At 33.5% G+C, this 14,616-nt stretch overlaps 1 non-coding gene across 1 annotated transcript; it reads left to right on the top strand.

The window, feature by feature from the left end:
• Positions 1–12,072: 12,072 nt before the first annotated feature.
• TRNAA-AGC lies at positions 12,073–12,145 on the top strand. The gene has a single exon. It is a non-coding gene; the product is annotated as a tRNA-Ala (tRNA).
• The last annotated feature ends 2,471 nt before the right edge of the window (positions 12,146–14,616 follow it).

Below are 14,616 nucleotides of genomic sequence, written 5' to 3'. Positions count from 1 at the left end.
TTAGACCAAGGGGCATTTCAAGAATTGAACTCAAAAACCTCTTGCACCCTAAATGAGAATCACACCACTAAACTAAATGCCTTTTCTTAAACATCAAATATTTTTAGCTTTTACTCGAATGTATTTTCTCTTAGTAGTTGGAGCGCATTGTTATAATATAAAAGGGTTATAAAATAAACCAACAACCCAACAAAAAAAAAAACAAACTAAATCAATTTGGGTTGGATTGATTCAGTTCAGTTCATCCGTTTGTTTGATTTAATTTTTCCATTTTGTCTCGTATGACAAGAAAATAAAGTTGTATTGAATGCACCTTAGTTTCATTTATGACAAACTCAATGAAACACATTAATAGTACTAAGAGTTGGAGTCTATAAGCATTTCATGAACTTCAATGCAATTCATGCTTCATTAAAGATGAGATAATCTTTGGGAAACATTAAATTACTTCAGGTGGAGTTTCAATTACTATATGCTAGTTACCATCTTTTGGATTAACTAATTGGACACGAATTCATAAATTTAGGGAAATTTTTGTGTAATTATCAACTACAACTTATGTTTTCAAATTTTTAGGACATAATTTAGGTAGCTGTTTTTATAAGTCATAAACTTGTTTCTTTGCATAATATGGATTTAGTTGAACTATTATTATCGATAAGATGGAGAAAGAAATTGTCTTTGAAATGACTAATAGACCTAGGTTCATCGTTGTTGTTTTTTAACTTGTGATTTTGCAGAAAGTTTAACTAATATGAACTGTCGTGTCACAAGAGGTTTAAGGTAAATCAAGAATATACCCTAAACATCATTCAAGATGACAATAAATTGGAGTTAAATTGAACGCACTTTAGTTTCATGTTTGGCGTGTTTAAGATAAAGCATAATTGTATTAATGATATTGAGCCTAGAGTCTATAAGAATTTAATGATCTTAAGAGAAATTCCTATTTTATTAGAGGATACCAACTTTATTTAAGGTACAAGGAGTTCAAGAAACTTGATTTGAATCTGGTTAAGGAACATCAAGATTTTAAAGTTTTGAGTTCTAGACCAAATTTGTACCTAATTATTACTTTTTATGACTAATTGTAAATTAAGAGAAAAATATTTTACAAAATATTTTTGTAAAGATAGTTTAAACTCTAAAACTTTGGTGACGAAACCATGTTTAGACTAGCAGTTTAAAGTCAGGAGATGCTGCCACAGGTGTGATTATTTTGGATGGGTTCGTATGAGGGAGCCTTCAAAGGTTGTGCACTCACAGATGGGGTTGTTATGCAGCGTATGAGGGAGCCTTCAAAGGTTGTGCACTCAAAGGAGATGCGGTCACACGTCTTTGTGTTTGAGTTTTTTTGTATTTTTTTTTTTTTTTTTGTAATTCTATCCCAAACACTTTTTTTTTGTTTGGATAAATTTGAACAACAACGTCTTATAATTTAATTTAATTTTATATTTAATTTGGTGTTGTTTTCTCAATCTCATTTTAATTTTACAACATTATTTTATATTAATTTACTTTTATTTTTATTTGTTCTTATTTGTTTTCACTTTCAATTTTAGTTTCTATTTGAGTTTTGAACCTTTGAAATTTGGGTTGTGACAGATTGGTATCAGAGCAGCCGTATTTTAAATTATATAAATTTTTTCTTAGGATAAAGAGTCGTATATCTCTATGACTCAGCTCAATGACACGTCTCTCCGCCACCAAGTAAGCAGTCTAACCCTATTTTGTAGTATATGATATGTTGTAAAACTTGTATGAATTTATTGTATGTTTTGATTTTCGTGGTAGTTATAAAATGTTCTTGGACGTTAAAGAGTGAACGCTAACTATATAAGACCATAATGGATCAACGTTATAGTGTCTAGATATAGTGAGGAGGAAAAGAGTGGTCATGAGATATATGACTAGCCTTAGGAAAACAGAGAGTTTTCGTTGCAGAGTGCGAGACATCTAATCCGTGAAATTTTGGTACTATAAATGAAGAAACTAGAGATGGTCCCCAAACGTCTGTATGGACCATTTCCAATCGCACTTTATTTGATTCTTTAGCAGCTTTTGTGAAGCTAACTCGTTTATATTTTTCCATAACGCAGCTCTCACAAACACCCATATCAATAGATTTTAGGCCTTCTAAAACTTCATTTGCACCCATCATCTTCATTTCTTTGATGCTCATATGTGCAAGTCTATTGACATTGCTGTAGGGTGTAAAAACTTTGTTGTTGTTGCTGTTACTTGAATTGGAAACACTCTTAGCAACAACAACCTTTTTTATACACTCTAGTTGGTGTATAGGGTTCCATATTTTAAGTCATGCTACCACCATGACACCCTTCACAATCTTTCCCAAACTCTTTCCAAACTCGGTTGCATAACCTGTGCTATCCAACTGACCAATAGAGATCAGATTCTTCTTGAGATCATAAATATTTATGACATTCTATAATGTCCACTCACTGATTTCCTGTTAGAGTTTATACGTAAATATCTCTCTTCCCTTCAATCTCCAACGCTTTGTTGTCGGCAATATACACCTTCCTAACATTTCCTTGTTTGAAATTTTGAAAAAATTCCTTACTTGGAGACAAACGAAACGATGCAACTGAATCAAAAATCCAAAATTCAATTGGGCTATTCACGCTAAGGATTAAAGTATTCTCAGTATCTTCTGCTGAACATATGGAATTATTGTTATCTTCAAATTTGTGATTTTTCTTTTCTTCAATTTTGTACAATCTGTCCGAAAGTGTTATTTTTCTCCACAATTTCAACTCCTTTCGTTTTGTTTGTTTCGAGATTTTTCACGGTTTCTTAATTTTGATCGCCCATGTTTGTTTGGGCTCTTTGATTTACTTCTTCCCCTTCGATCAACAATGAGAGCATTGTCTGATGAATCTCCAATTTCTCGTTTGGGCTTTCGCTGACATCTTGAATTTCATTAAATTTCAATTTATTAGATCCTCGTGAACTGTTGATTGCAGCAACAACAGTATACGACGAATCGAGTAAAGATTACACAAAAATCAATGCTTTAATTTTATTTTTTAACATAATTTCCACCCAACTCAATTGACTTACAACCATGTTGAACTAATTTATATGATTTGCAACATATCGACATTTGTAGATTGAACAATCTCTGCATCAAATACACCTTGTTCATAGCCGACGTATTTTCCTACATATTTGATGACACCTTCAATAGGCCCGATGTCGTCTTCTCTTTGATGATGTTGAACGTCATTTTTCTAGACAGTCAACGAGATTAATTCTACGGTGTGTATGATTAGTCCTTAAAATCATATCTACACCCATCAGAACTAAAATGTCCCAAAATGTACTATAGGAGAACGTGACCAGTTGTTGTTTATTCACTTTTAGCTTATAACATTGCTCTATTTGAAAAAAAATTTAACGTCTTTCCTCGCTCACGTTTTCTAAAATATTTCTTCTAAACGTGATTTAAGCATACACTGCTATTGTTTGTTCAGTCTGAATTTTGCATGGTTGACTTGTTCACTGGATTAGAACAAATGTCACATAATTATTGTCTCACTACTGCAAGAGTGCGATTGTGACACTTGTCTTCCTTTCAATTGTGGGCCGCATCTTTCTGACTAGCTACGTGAGTTTGGCATGGAGCATATGTGTAGGTTGAAAAAGAAATGGATGGATGTGGACTGTGAATAAGGGTTGGGCCACGAAAGGTTTTTTTTTTTTTTACCACATATGAACTTTGGGTTAGAGAGTCTTAAATTTGGGTTCGTTTGAAAAATTTTGGTTCGTGTTTTAGTTCAAACGAACCCAAATTAAACCTACTAGTTCCTTCTTCCTTGCACGACTCACTCCTATTCTCTATTCTATCTCTTATTGCTCTCTAAAACTTTTTTAAAGGCTATTGTTCACCGATTATTTGGGAGCATCTTCCTTAAAAGGATTGTGACCACAGATGACCTATGTAGAAAATTTGTACCCATTTCCTAAAACCTTTAGCGGACAACATACCCAAAACAGATGCGCTACACCTCGTCTCACCCCTCCGGAGCATATGGATCCACCCAATCGATGAACGCTCAAACCAAACTTGCCCATACTTTTTGGCACAAGGATGCGAGAACCAATTCGAGTAATCTACAATGGGGAGACCCCTTAAAGCAACAAACGAGAATGGCTCGGTTGATAGCAGGGTTAAAGAAAAGGCGAGTATGAAAAGACGTATCGCGTAACCGTCCCTGTAAGCAGCTTCATTCTTTCTTGATCTATGAACCGACTTTATGAAAAAAAATAAGTCTTTTAGCTAAAAGTGTGACTGTTGGGTATGGATAAGCAAACCTCTTGGTTCGGGGGAAACAGGAGATGTTGGCTAAGAAAGCTAAGCAGGCAAGTACAGGACGGAAAAAATAGAAGCCCTTGGTTTGGCAGATGTCATGGTAATCAATTTGTATGTGCATTTTGTCCGTCCTATACTTGCCTGCTTAGCTTTCTTAGCCAACATCTCCAGTTTCTCCCGAACCAAGAGGTTCGCTTATCCATACCCAACAGTCACACTTTCAGCAGAAAGACTGATTTTTTTCATAAAGTCAGTTCATATATCAAGAAAGAATGAAGCTGCTTATAGGGATGGTTATGCGATACGTCTTTTCATACTCACCTTTTCTTTAATCTTGCTATCAACCTAGCCATTCTCGTTTGTTGCTTTAAGGGGTCTCCCCACTGTAGATTACTCGGATTGGTTCTCGCGTCCCTGTGCCAAAAAGTATGGGCGAGTTTGGTTTGGGTGTTCATTGATTGGGTGGATCCATATGCTCCGGGGGGTGAGACGAGGTGTAGCTCATCTGTTTTGGGTATGTTGTCGCTAAATGTTTTAGGAAAGGGGTACAAATTTTCTACATAGGTCATCTGTGGTCACAATTCTTTTAAGGAAGATGCTCCAAAATAATCGGTGAACAATAGCCCTTAAAGAAGTTTCAAAGAGCAAGAAGAGGCAGAACAGAGAATTGAAGTGAGTCGTGCAAGGAATAAGGAACTAGTAGGTTTAATTTTTGTTCGTTTGAACTAAAAAACGAACCCAAATTTATGACTCACTAGCCCAAAGTCCATATGTGATAAAAAAAAAAAAAAACCTTCCGTGGCCCAACCCTTATTCGCAGTCCGCATCCAACCATTTCTTTTTCAACCTACAGGTATGCTCCAAGCCAAACTCACGTAACTAGTCAGAAGATGCAGCCCACAACTAAACGAAAGACAAGTGTCACAATCACACTCTTGCAGTAGTGAGACACTGATTATGTGACATTTGGTATAATCCAGTGAACAAGTAAACCATGCAAAATTTAGACTGAAGGAACAATAACAGTGTATGATCGAATCACATTTAGAAGAAACATTTTAGAAAACGTGAGCGAGGAAATATGTTAAAAATAATTTCAAATAGAGCAATGTTATAAGCTAAAAGTGAACAAACAACAACTGGTCACGTTCTTCTATAGTACATTTGGGACATTTTAGTTCTGATGGGTGTAGATATGATTTTGAGGACTAATCATACACCCCGTATTGGCACAACAATAATAGTAAAGGCCTATCTAAGATGAATGCAAGTAAAAGGGGTTTGGAATGAGCATGCCACCATGAACCACAAATCGTTTACAAGAATAACTGAGGCATCTAACATGCAGCCACAGGCAACAAGCCCTGGCCAATCATGACCGCGACATCTGCCCGTACACAATTTGTCGACCGACTCTTCATAAACTCAACGTTGTAGGATGAAGCTGACTTTAGGTCTCGCGATGCGCTTCTAGCTGATCTCAATATTGAGAAGTCTTTTCCAACCTACAAGAAGCTGTTGAAAATCACTTCTCGGTTTGTTAACTCTTCAACCCTCTTTGTTGGTGTCTTTTCTACTTTCTTTGCTTGAAACATTTTCTTCTTTGCATGACGTCATACCTCCTGCTTCTACTTGATGTTTTCTTGGTCGGAATAAAAACGTTTCAAGTTACTGACGTGGACAACAAGATTAGTCTGTATCCATAGAAGCAATAGGATCCTATATGATGTCTTCCTAATCTTGTTTATAACTTCGACTAGTCCATAGAATTTTCACACCAGTCTTTGGTTCTTGTTGCTTTGAACTCAATGTTGATCTGACCTTAACTTATTATAATTCTCTATTTGCTTTGAAATTATCGTGGTCGACCGTTCTCTTCATTTGTATGGATGGTATTTTTGCGTGAACATGTGTTGCTTTAGTGGTTTGTTTTTGCTTCCTTCTTTAGTAGAGGTGTTGGCTTGGGTCTTTTCCAAGCATTTAAGTGATCACTGACAAGAGCTTTTGCAGGTCAAATAAACCCGACTTTGAATATGTCATTTTGCTATTTGTAGAATTAAACTAGCTCAGGCTGAGCCGCATGACAATTGTTTGTGGCAGGCGACATAAAACTAATCTTGTGATTTATCTCTCTTGGTGGAGTTAAACCCAATATCTGACCTTCTTGTTTTGGGTCGTGGTGTTCATGTAGTGGAAATAAAGTTTTTGTTGAGGTCACTTGCACTTCCCCTTTTCAAATACAACAATGGCAGCAAGTGTAGATTCTTTCTCAACTGTACTATCGTCATCATTTTCACCCCTCTCGGTTGATGGATGTTTGTCAGAATGATCATTGGGTTAGACTCCGTTAATACTAGGAATTTTCTAGGGGCATGTAAATGACTTTGTGTTCTAGCAGAATGTCAATCCCTGACTATATGGGCTCTAGAATGTTGGATATGAAGGCTACATATTTATAGTAAAAATATGATAGAGATACATATACTAAATAATTATATATAGTAGGCATTTACATATAGTGAAGCTATATATAATAAACTGAAATCATATGTATACCCATTAGTAGATTAGTCGGTGCTTCCTAAATGTACATTTCTCATTCTCCATATCCTCTATTTGCAACCCTGAAGTCATTAATACAAAACCATTTGAATATTTCTTCTAACATTTTCTCTATCATGTTTTTTGTGTTCATTTAGATCATGTGTGTGCGATGTTGTGTGATCCTAATAACTAGTATCAGAGTGAGGAGTGATTCACCACGATCTGTGAAGATGGAAAGTTCAAGAATTGAAAAGTTTGATGGATTTGATATCAGTTTCTAGAAGATGCAGATTGAAGATTATCTGTACGAGAAAGATATTCAGGAACCCCTTTTGGGGGTGAAGCCGGATACCATGACCACGGAGGAGTGAAAGCTCAAGAATTGTCATGCCGTAAGGTTAATGTGGTTGACGCTGTCCAGAAACATGACGTTCAACATCATCAAAGAGAAGACGACATCGAGCCTATTGAAGGTGTTGTCAAATATGTACGAAAATACGTCGGCTATGAACAAGATGTATTTGATGCAGAGGTTGTTCAATCTACAAATGTCGATTTGTTGCAGATCATATAAATTAGTTCAACATGATTGTAAGTCAATTGAGTTGGGTGAAAATTATGTTAAAAAATAAGATTAAAACATTGATTTTGATGTCATCTTTACTCGAGTCTTGGTATACAATTGTTGCTGCAATCAACAGTTCACGAGGATCTATAAACTGAAATTTAGTGAAATTTGAGATGTCAGCGAAAGCCCAAACGGGAAATTGGAGATTCATCAGACAATGCTCTCATTGTTGAACGAAGGGGAAGAAGTAAATCAAAGAGCCCAAACAAACATGGGCGATCAAAATTAAGAAACTAGAAAAAATCTCCAAACAAACAAAACGTAAAGTGTTGAAATTGTGAAGAAAAATAACACTTTCGGACAGATAGTACAAAATTGAAGAAAAGAAAAATCACATATTTGATGATAACGATAATTCCATATATTCAGCAGAAGATACTGAGAATCCTTTAATTCTTAGCGTGAACAGCCCAATTGAATTTTGGATTTTAGATTCAGTTGTATCATTTCATTCGTCTCCAAGTAAGAAATTGTTTCAAAATTTCAAATAAGAAAATGTTAGGAAGGTGTATTGCCAACAACAAAACGTTGGAGATTGAAGGGAAGAGAGATGTCTACATATAAACTCTAACAGGAAATAAGTGAGTGGACATTATAGGATGTTAGATATATTCCTGATCTCAAGAAGAATTTAATCTCTATTAGTCAGTTGGATAGCACAGGTTATGCAGCCGAGTTTTGAAAGAGTTTTGGGAAAATTGTGAAGGGTGTCATGCTGGTAGCATGACCTAAAATCTGGAACCCTATACACCAATGTAGAGTGTATAAACATGGTTGCTGTTACTAAGAGTGCTTCCAATTCAAGTAACAGCAACAACAACCATGTTTATACACCCTACAGTAGTGTCAATAGACTTGAACATATGAGCATCAAATAAATGAAGATGATGGGTGCAAATAGAGTTTTGGAAGGCCTAAAATCTATTTATATGGGTGTTGTTTTCCTAAGGCTAGTCATATATCTCATGACCACTCTTTTCCTCCTCACTATATCTAGACACTATAACGTTGATCCATTATGGTCTTATATAGTTAGCGTTCACTCTTTAACGTCCAAGAACATTTTATAACTACCACGAAAATCAAAACATACAATAAATTCATACAAGTTTTACAACATATCATATACTACAAAATAGGGTTAGACTGCTTACTTGGTCACGGGGAGACGTGTCATCGAGCTAAGTCATAGAGATATACAACTCTTTATTTTAAGAAAAAATCTATATAATTTAAAATCCGGCTGCTCTGATACCAATCTGTCACAACCCAAATTTCAAGGGTTCAAAACTCAAATAGAAACTAAAATTGAAATTGAAAACAAATAAAAATAAAAGTAAATTAATATAAAATAATGTTGTAAAATTAAAATGAGATTGAGAAAACAACACCACATTAAATATAAAATTAAATTAAATTATAAGACGGTGTTGTTCAAATTTATCCAAACAAAAAAAAAAAGTGTTTGGGATAGAATTACAAAAAAAAAAAGTACAAAAAAACTCAAACACAAAGACAAACTAACACTGCATAACAACCCCATCTGTGAGTGCACAATCTTTCAAGGCTCCCACATACGAACCCATCCAAAATAATCACACTTGTGACCGCATCTCCTGACTTTAAAGTGCTAGTCTAAACATGGTTTCGTCACCAAAACTTTAGAGTTTAATCTATCTTTACAAAAATATTTTTCTCTTAATTTATAATTACTCATAAAAAGAAATAATTAGATACAAATTTGGTATAGAATTCAAAACTTACAAATCTTACTGTTTCTTAACCCGATTTAAATCAAGATTCTTGAACTCCTGGTACCTTAAATGAAGTTGGTCTCCTCTAATAAAATAGGAATTTCTCTTAAGATCATTAATACAATTATGCTTTATCGTAAACACGTCAAGCATGAAACTAAAGTGCGTTTAATTTAACTCCATTTTATTGTCATCTTGAATGATGTTTAGGGTATATTCTTTATTTTCTTTAAAGTTCTTGTGACATGACAGTTCATATTAGTTAAACTTTCTGCAAAATCACAAGTTAAAAAACAACAACGATGAACCTAGGTCTATTAGTCATTTCAAAGACAATTTCTTTCTTCATCTTATCGATAATAATAGTTCAACTGAATCCATATTATGCAAAGAAACAAGTATACGACTCATGAAAACAACTACGTAAATTATGTCCTAAAAATTTGAAAACATAAGTTGTAGTTGATAATTACACAAAAAATTCCCTAAATTCATGAATTTGTGTCCAATTAGTTAATCCTAAAGATTGTAACTAGCATATAGTAATTGAAGCTCCACATGAAGTAATTTAAAGTTCCCCAAAGTTTATCTCATCTTTAATGAAGCATGAATTGCACGGAAGTTCATGAAATGCTTATAGACTCCAACTCTGAGTCCAATTAGTTAATCCTAAAGATTGTAACTAGCATATAGTAATTGAAGCTCCACGTGAAGTAATTTAAAGTTCCCCAAAGTTTATCTCATCTTTAATGAAGCATAAATTGCACGGAAGTTCATGAAATGCTTATAGACTCCAACTCTGAGTACTATTAATGCATTTATGTTTCATATGAGTTTGTCATAAATGAAACTAAGGTGCATTCAATACAACTTCATTTTCTTGTCATATGAGACAAAATAGAAAAATTAAATCAAACAAACTGATTAACTAAACCGAATCAATCCAACCCAAATTGATTAGTTTGTTTCTTTTGTTGGGTTGTTTGATAAACCTTTTATATTATAACAATTAAACTTTTCATGAGAGAAAAATATATTTAAGTAGAAGTTAAAAATATTGGGTGTTCAAGAAAAGGCATTTAGTTTAGTGGTATGATTCTCACGTTTATTCTTGAAATGCCCCTAATTCTTTTCTTATCGAAGGACTTCATATTCGACATTTTATACTTACCATCATGCTCTTAATACTCATAACCTTTCTTAACATCCCATCCCAAGGCGTTATTCTCCAAGACACATTTTACCTCTTGAGGACTTCATGTGTTTATACAAACTTAATACCTAGGCCTAAGGCTTCATACATACGTTTCAAGTGGTATAACAAGGGCATTTGGTCTAGTGGTATGATTCTCGCTCGCTCTGGGTGTGAGAGATCTCGAGTTTGATTCTCAAAATGCCCCTTCAAGAGATTGTAGTACGAATTGTGGGAAATGTAGCTCAGATAGTAGAGCGCTCACTTCTAATGTGGAAAGTTCCGAGGTTGATACCTTGCATCTCCAAAATGAATCGATCACTAAATAATGAGCAAGGATAGTTTTTCATGTCACTATTATTGAAAATTACTTCTTCTCAATTTTTTCTTATTCATGACATGTTGAGTAATGATATTTCTTCATTTTCACTATTATTGATGATGGAAAATTTAGGGTTTTGTGATGCAAGAATTGTGGGGATGTAGCTTCGCTTAGCATACGAGAGGTATAGGGATCGATACCTCGCATCTCCAAAAGAAACTATTTATTATTAATATTTTATTTCTATTCAATATTTCCTTATTTATGACATAATATGCATATATACTTTTTCATTTTCACAATTATTGATGAAGGGACGTTTAGGGTTTTTTGATGTAAGAATTGTAGGGATGTAGTTCAAATGGTAGAGCGTTCATTTTCCATGTGGAAAGTATGGGGATCAATACCTTGCATCTTTAATTGAATCGATTATTAAATATATTATTTCTTTTCAATTGTTTCTTATTTAGGACATAATGAGCTGGGATTGTTTTTCATTTCCACTATTACTGATGACGAGATGCTTAGGACTTTGTGACGTAAGAATTGTGGGGATATAACTTAGATGGTAGAGCACTTGCTTTGCATGCGAGAGGTATGGGGATTGATACCCTGCATCTTTAGATTTATTATTAACGGGATATCTTGCATCTCCAAAAGAAACTATTTGTTATTAATATTTTATTTCTATTCGCTCATTTAGCATGTGAGAGGTAAGGGGATATCCCGTATCTCCAAAAAAACTATTTGTTATTAATATTTTATTTCTATTCAATTTTTTCTTATTTATGACATAATGAGTAGCGATATTTTTTCATTTTCACTATTATTCATGACGAGACATTTAGGGTTTTGTGATGTACAAATTGTGGAGATGTAGCTTAGATGGTAGAGCGCTCGCTTTGCATGCAAGTTGTACGGGGATTGATAACCTGCATCTCCAAAAGAAATTATTTAATTTGTTGTTATATTTTTCTTTTTCACAATTATCGATGCCCCACATCACCAAAACAAACTATTTGTTATTAATATTTTGATATTTTTTTATTTTCACTATTATTGATGATGGGACATTTAGGGTTTTATGATGTAAGAATCATGGGGATGTAGCTTAGATGGTAGAGCGCCTGCTTTGCATGTGAGAGGTACGAGGATTGATACCCCGCATCTCTAAAAATAAGACTATCTATTATTAAATATATTGTTTCTTTTCAATTTTTCCTTATTCATGACTTGTTGTTCATTTTCACTATTATTGATGACAAAAAATTTAAGGTTTTGTGATGCAAAAATTATGGGGATGTAGCTCAGATGGTAGAGCGCTCGCTTAGCATGCGAGAGGTACGGGGATCGATACTCCGCATCTCCAAAAGAAAGAAATGATTTTTTTAAGTATGAGTTAATTTAACATGTTATGTATAAGGTGGGTACGAGAGAAAAAGAAAAGATACTTATATAAGGATTAATTTAACATGTTATGTATAAGGTGGATACCAGAGAAAAAGAAAAGATTCGTTCACCACGTGCTTGTAAATTAAATTATATCTATCACCTTCCAACAGCTTGCACTTCTTCATCGTTGACACACTTAATTGGAACTAGATTTTCAACAAACTTACTTTGCTCATCAATACTTTGGAGTTCAATATTTATAGTTGTGGAGAACGCTATTCAAATTCATATGGTCAAATCTTAAAACAAAGTCTAATTAAGCCTCCCTCTATTAGGAGATAGCTTCGAATCAAATTCTTTAGTTTGGACAATGGTTGCATTGTTTTAGTCAAACAATTGTATACAGATAATAACTAAATTTATGAGTAAAAGTTTGGATGGAGTTTTATTAAATAGGTAATCTTAAATTATATCTAAAAATATATAAGATTTTTTTTTTATATACATTTACGAGAACAAATCAAAGAATACAACTATTATCTCGAACTGTAAAGAATTTAATTCCAACCTATTCTAATGGACAAACGCTTTATTAGACTCTATTGTAAGATTTCATTTCCTCTATTTAAGTAGCGTTCAACTACAACTATAAATATCAAATTCTTAAGTATTCATGAACAAAATCGGCCTAACAATGTCTCTTGGAATAATTTACCAAAGGTATTAGAATAAGCAGTGTGGAAGGGTTGCCTTTAGATGCTTTAGTACCAATTAAAGATGTCAATGTCCTAGTACTGCAAAATGTAGAAAGGTTCGTAATTGAAAAGAATAACGAGAATAGTGGACATCGTGTCATCTACAAGCGTGTGGTGAACGGTCTAGTTAGTATGACTAGAGAACATCGTCCTCGCAGAATTTATATTATTGTGATAGAAGTTATAAATAACGATGATATTCCTTGGTCTTTTATTACAAAGGTGCAGAATTTTCTTTTTCTGCATGTGATATATCCATCGCCACCTACTTATAAGCTCTCATCTTTTAAAGAAGTTCTTGAGTTCCTTCCCCAAGTAGCAATACAACTACTAGAATGCTATCCCTACTTATAATAAGCCCTCTCTCTCTCTCGAAATATATGTGTGTGTGTTTGTGGGTGTATTACTCTCTTTTATTAATGAAATATGGCATAGTCATAATGATATTATGAGTATCTTTTCTATCCCTCCCTTCCTTATAGCTATATAAAGAAAATGAAGATTATTAGTAAAAGTGTACAAGTAATTTGTTACTTTTTGAACTTAAAATGCTTATAATTTAATTTATCTCTGTTATCAACAATAATTATCAAACCGTATATAATTTTGTCCAAGTAAGGTCGCTTCTCATTCCCTATATGATATCATAACACAAAATCGAGCGGAAGGGTTAACGATAAAATTATAACAAAAACCCATTCGTCGAACTAACTATAAAGGAAGGGTTGGTTGGAAACCATGTCTATACTTCTTTGCTTTAATCACATGTAACTAAAGATATATAAGAACAACAGAATATGGCATGCCAGTCAAAACATAAAAAATTTCTTGCCATGTTATAGTTAATTAATATGGTATGCACAAAGATCTGACGTCACACTTCATGATTGGAGACCAATACAGTGAGCTAAGGTCGTCCATACCGTCCTTTGGTCGAATTATGTCAAGCAAATGTTGCAGCAAGCAAAGAGTTTTTAATAAGTTCGCTATTGCAAAGAGCTTGGTTTAAGGCACAAATGTCTCTGATGTGAAAGGCGCACCAATTCAATGAGATTTAAGTAACCATGAATAAGACACATGATACAGCTTGTAAACGAAAAAATGTCCATGACTCTTGTTATTTTCTTCCACTACAAACCTTCTAGCCTCGTGCACTTTTTTGTCATTGACATCCTTAATTGAAATTCGAATTGAAGGAAACATTTCTCCACAACTTATTATGGAACACCTTTGATAGACAGTTTCAACAGATTTACTTTGTCGAGGAATACTTTAAAATTCGATATTTATAGTTGAACGCTACTTAAATTGATGAAGTGAAATCTTACAATAGAGGTTAATAAATCATTTGTCTATTAGAAGGGAGCTTGGAATTAAATTCTTTATAGTTGGGATAAGGGATGTTTTAGTCCAACCAAATATACTTTTTAATTTTAAAATAAATTAATTTTTTTAGTTTAAAATAAAATTATTTTTTAGTTTTAATTTTATTCCAAATAAATTAATTTTGATGTGGTGTTATGTATTTTAATAGAATTAACATTAATTTAATCAACAAAAATTTGTATTTTTTTTTAAATTATAAGCTAAATTAATAAAAATACCATTGAACTTTGCACTCTATCTAAAAAAAATTACTCAAATTTTTTTTTTTTTTTAAAATATGAGTAATTTTCAAAAAAAAAAAAAAAAA

The sequence above is a fragment of the Cucurbita maxima genome, unplaced genomic scaffold, assembly GCF_002738345.1.
Source record: "Cucurbita maxima cultivar Rimu unplaced genomic scaffold, Cmax_1.0 Cma_Scf00135, whole genome shotgun sequence".
NCBI classification, from domain to species: Eukaryota; Viridiplantae; Streptophyta; class Magnoliopsida; order Cucurbitales; family Cucurbitaceae; genus Cucurbita; species Cucurbita maxima.
The sequence above is the reverse complement of the archived record's forward strand: the minus strand, read 5'-3'. Positions and strand labels throughout refer to the sequence as shown.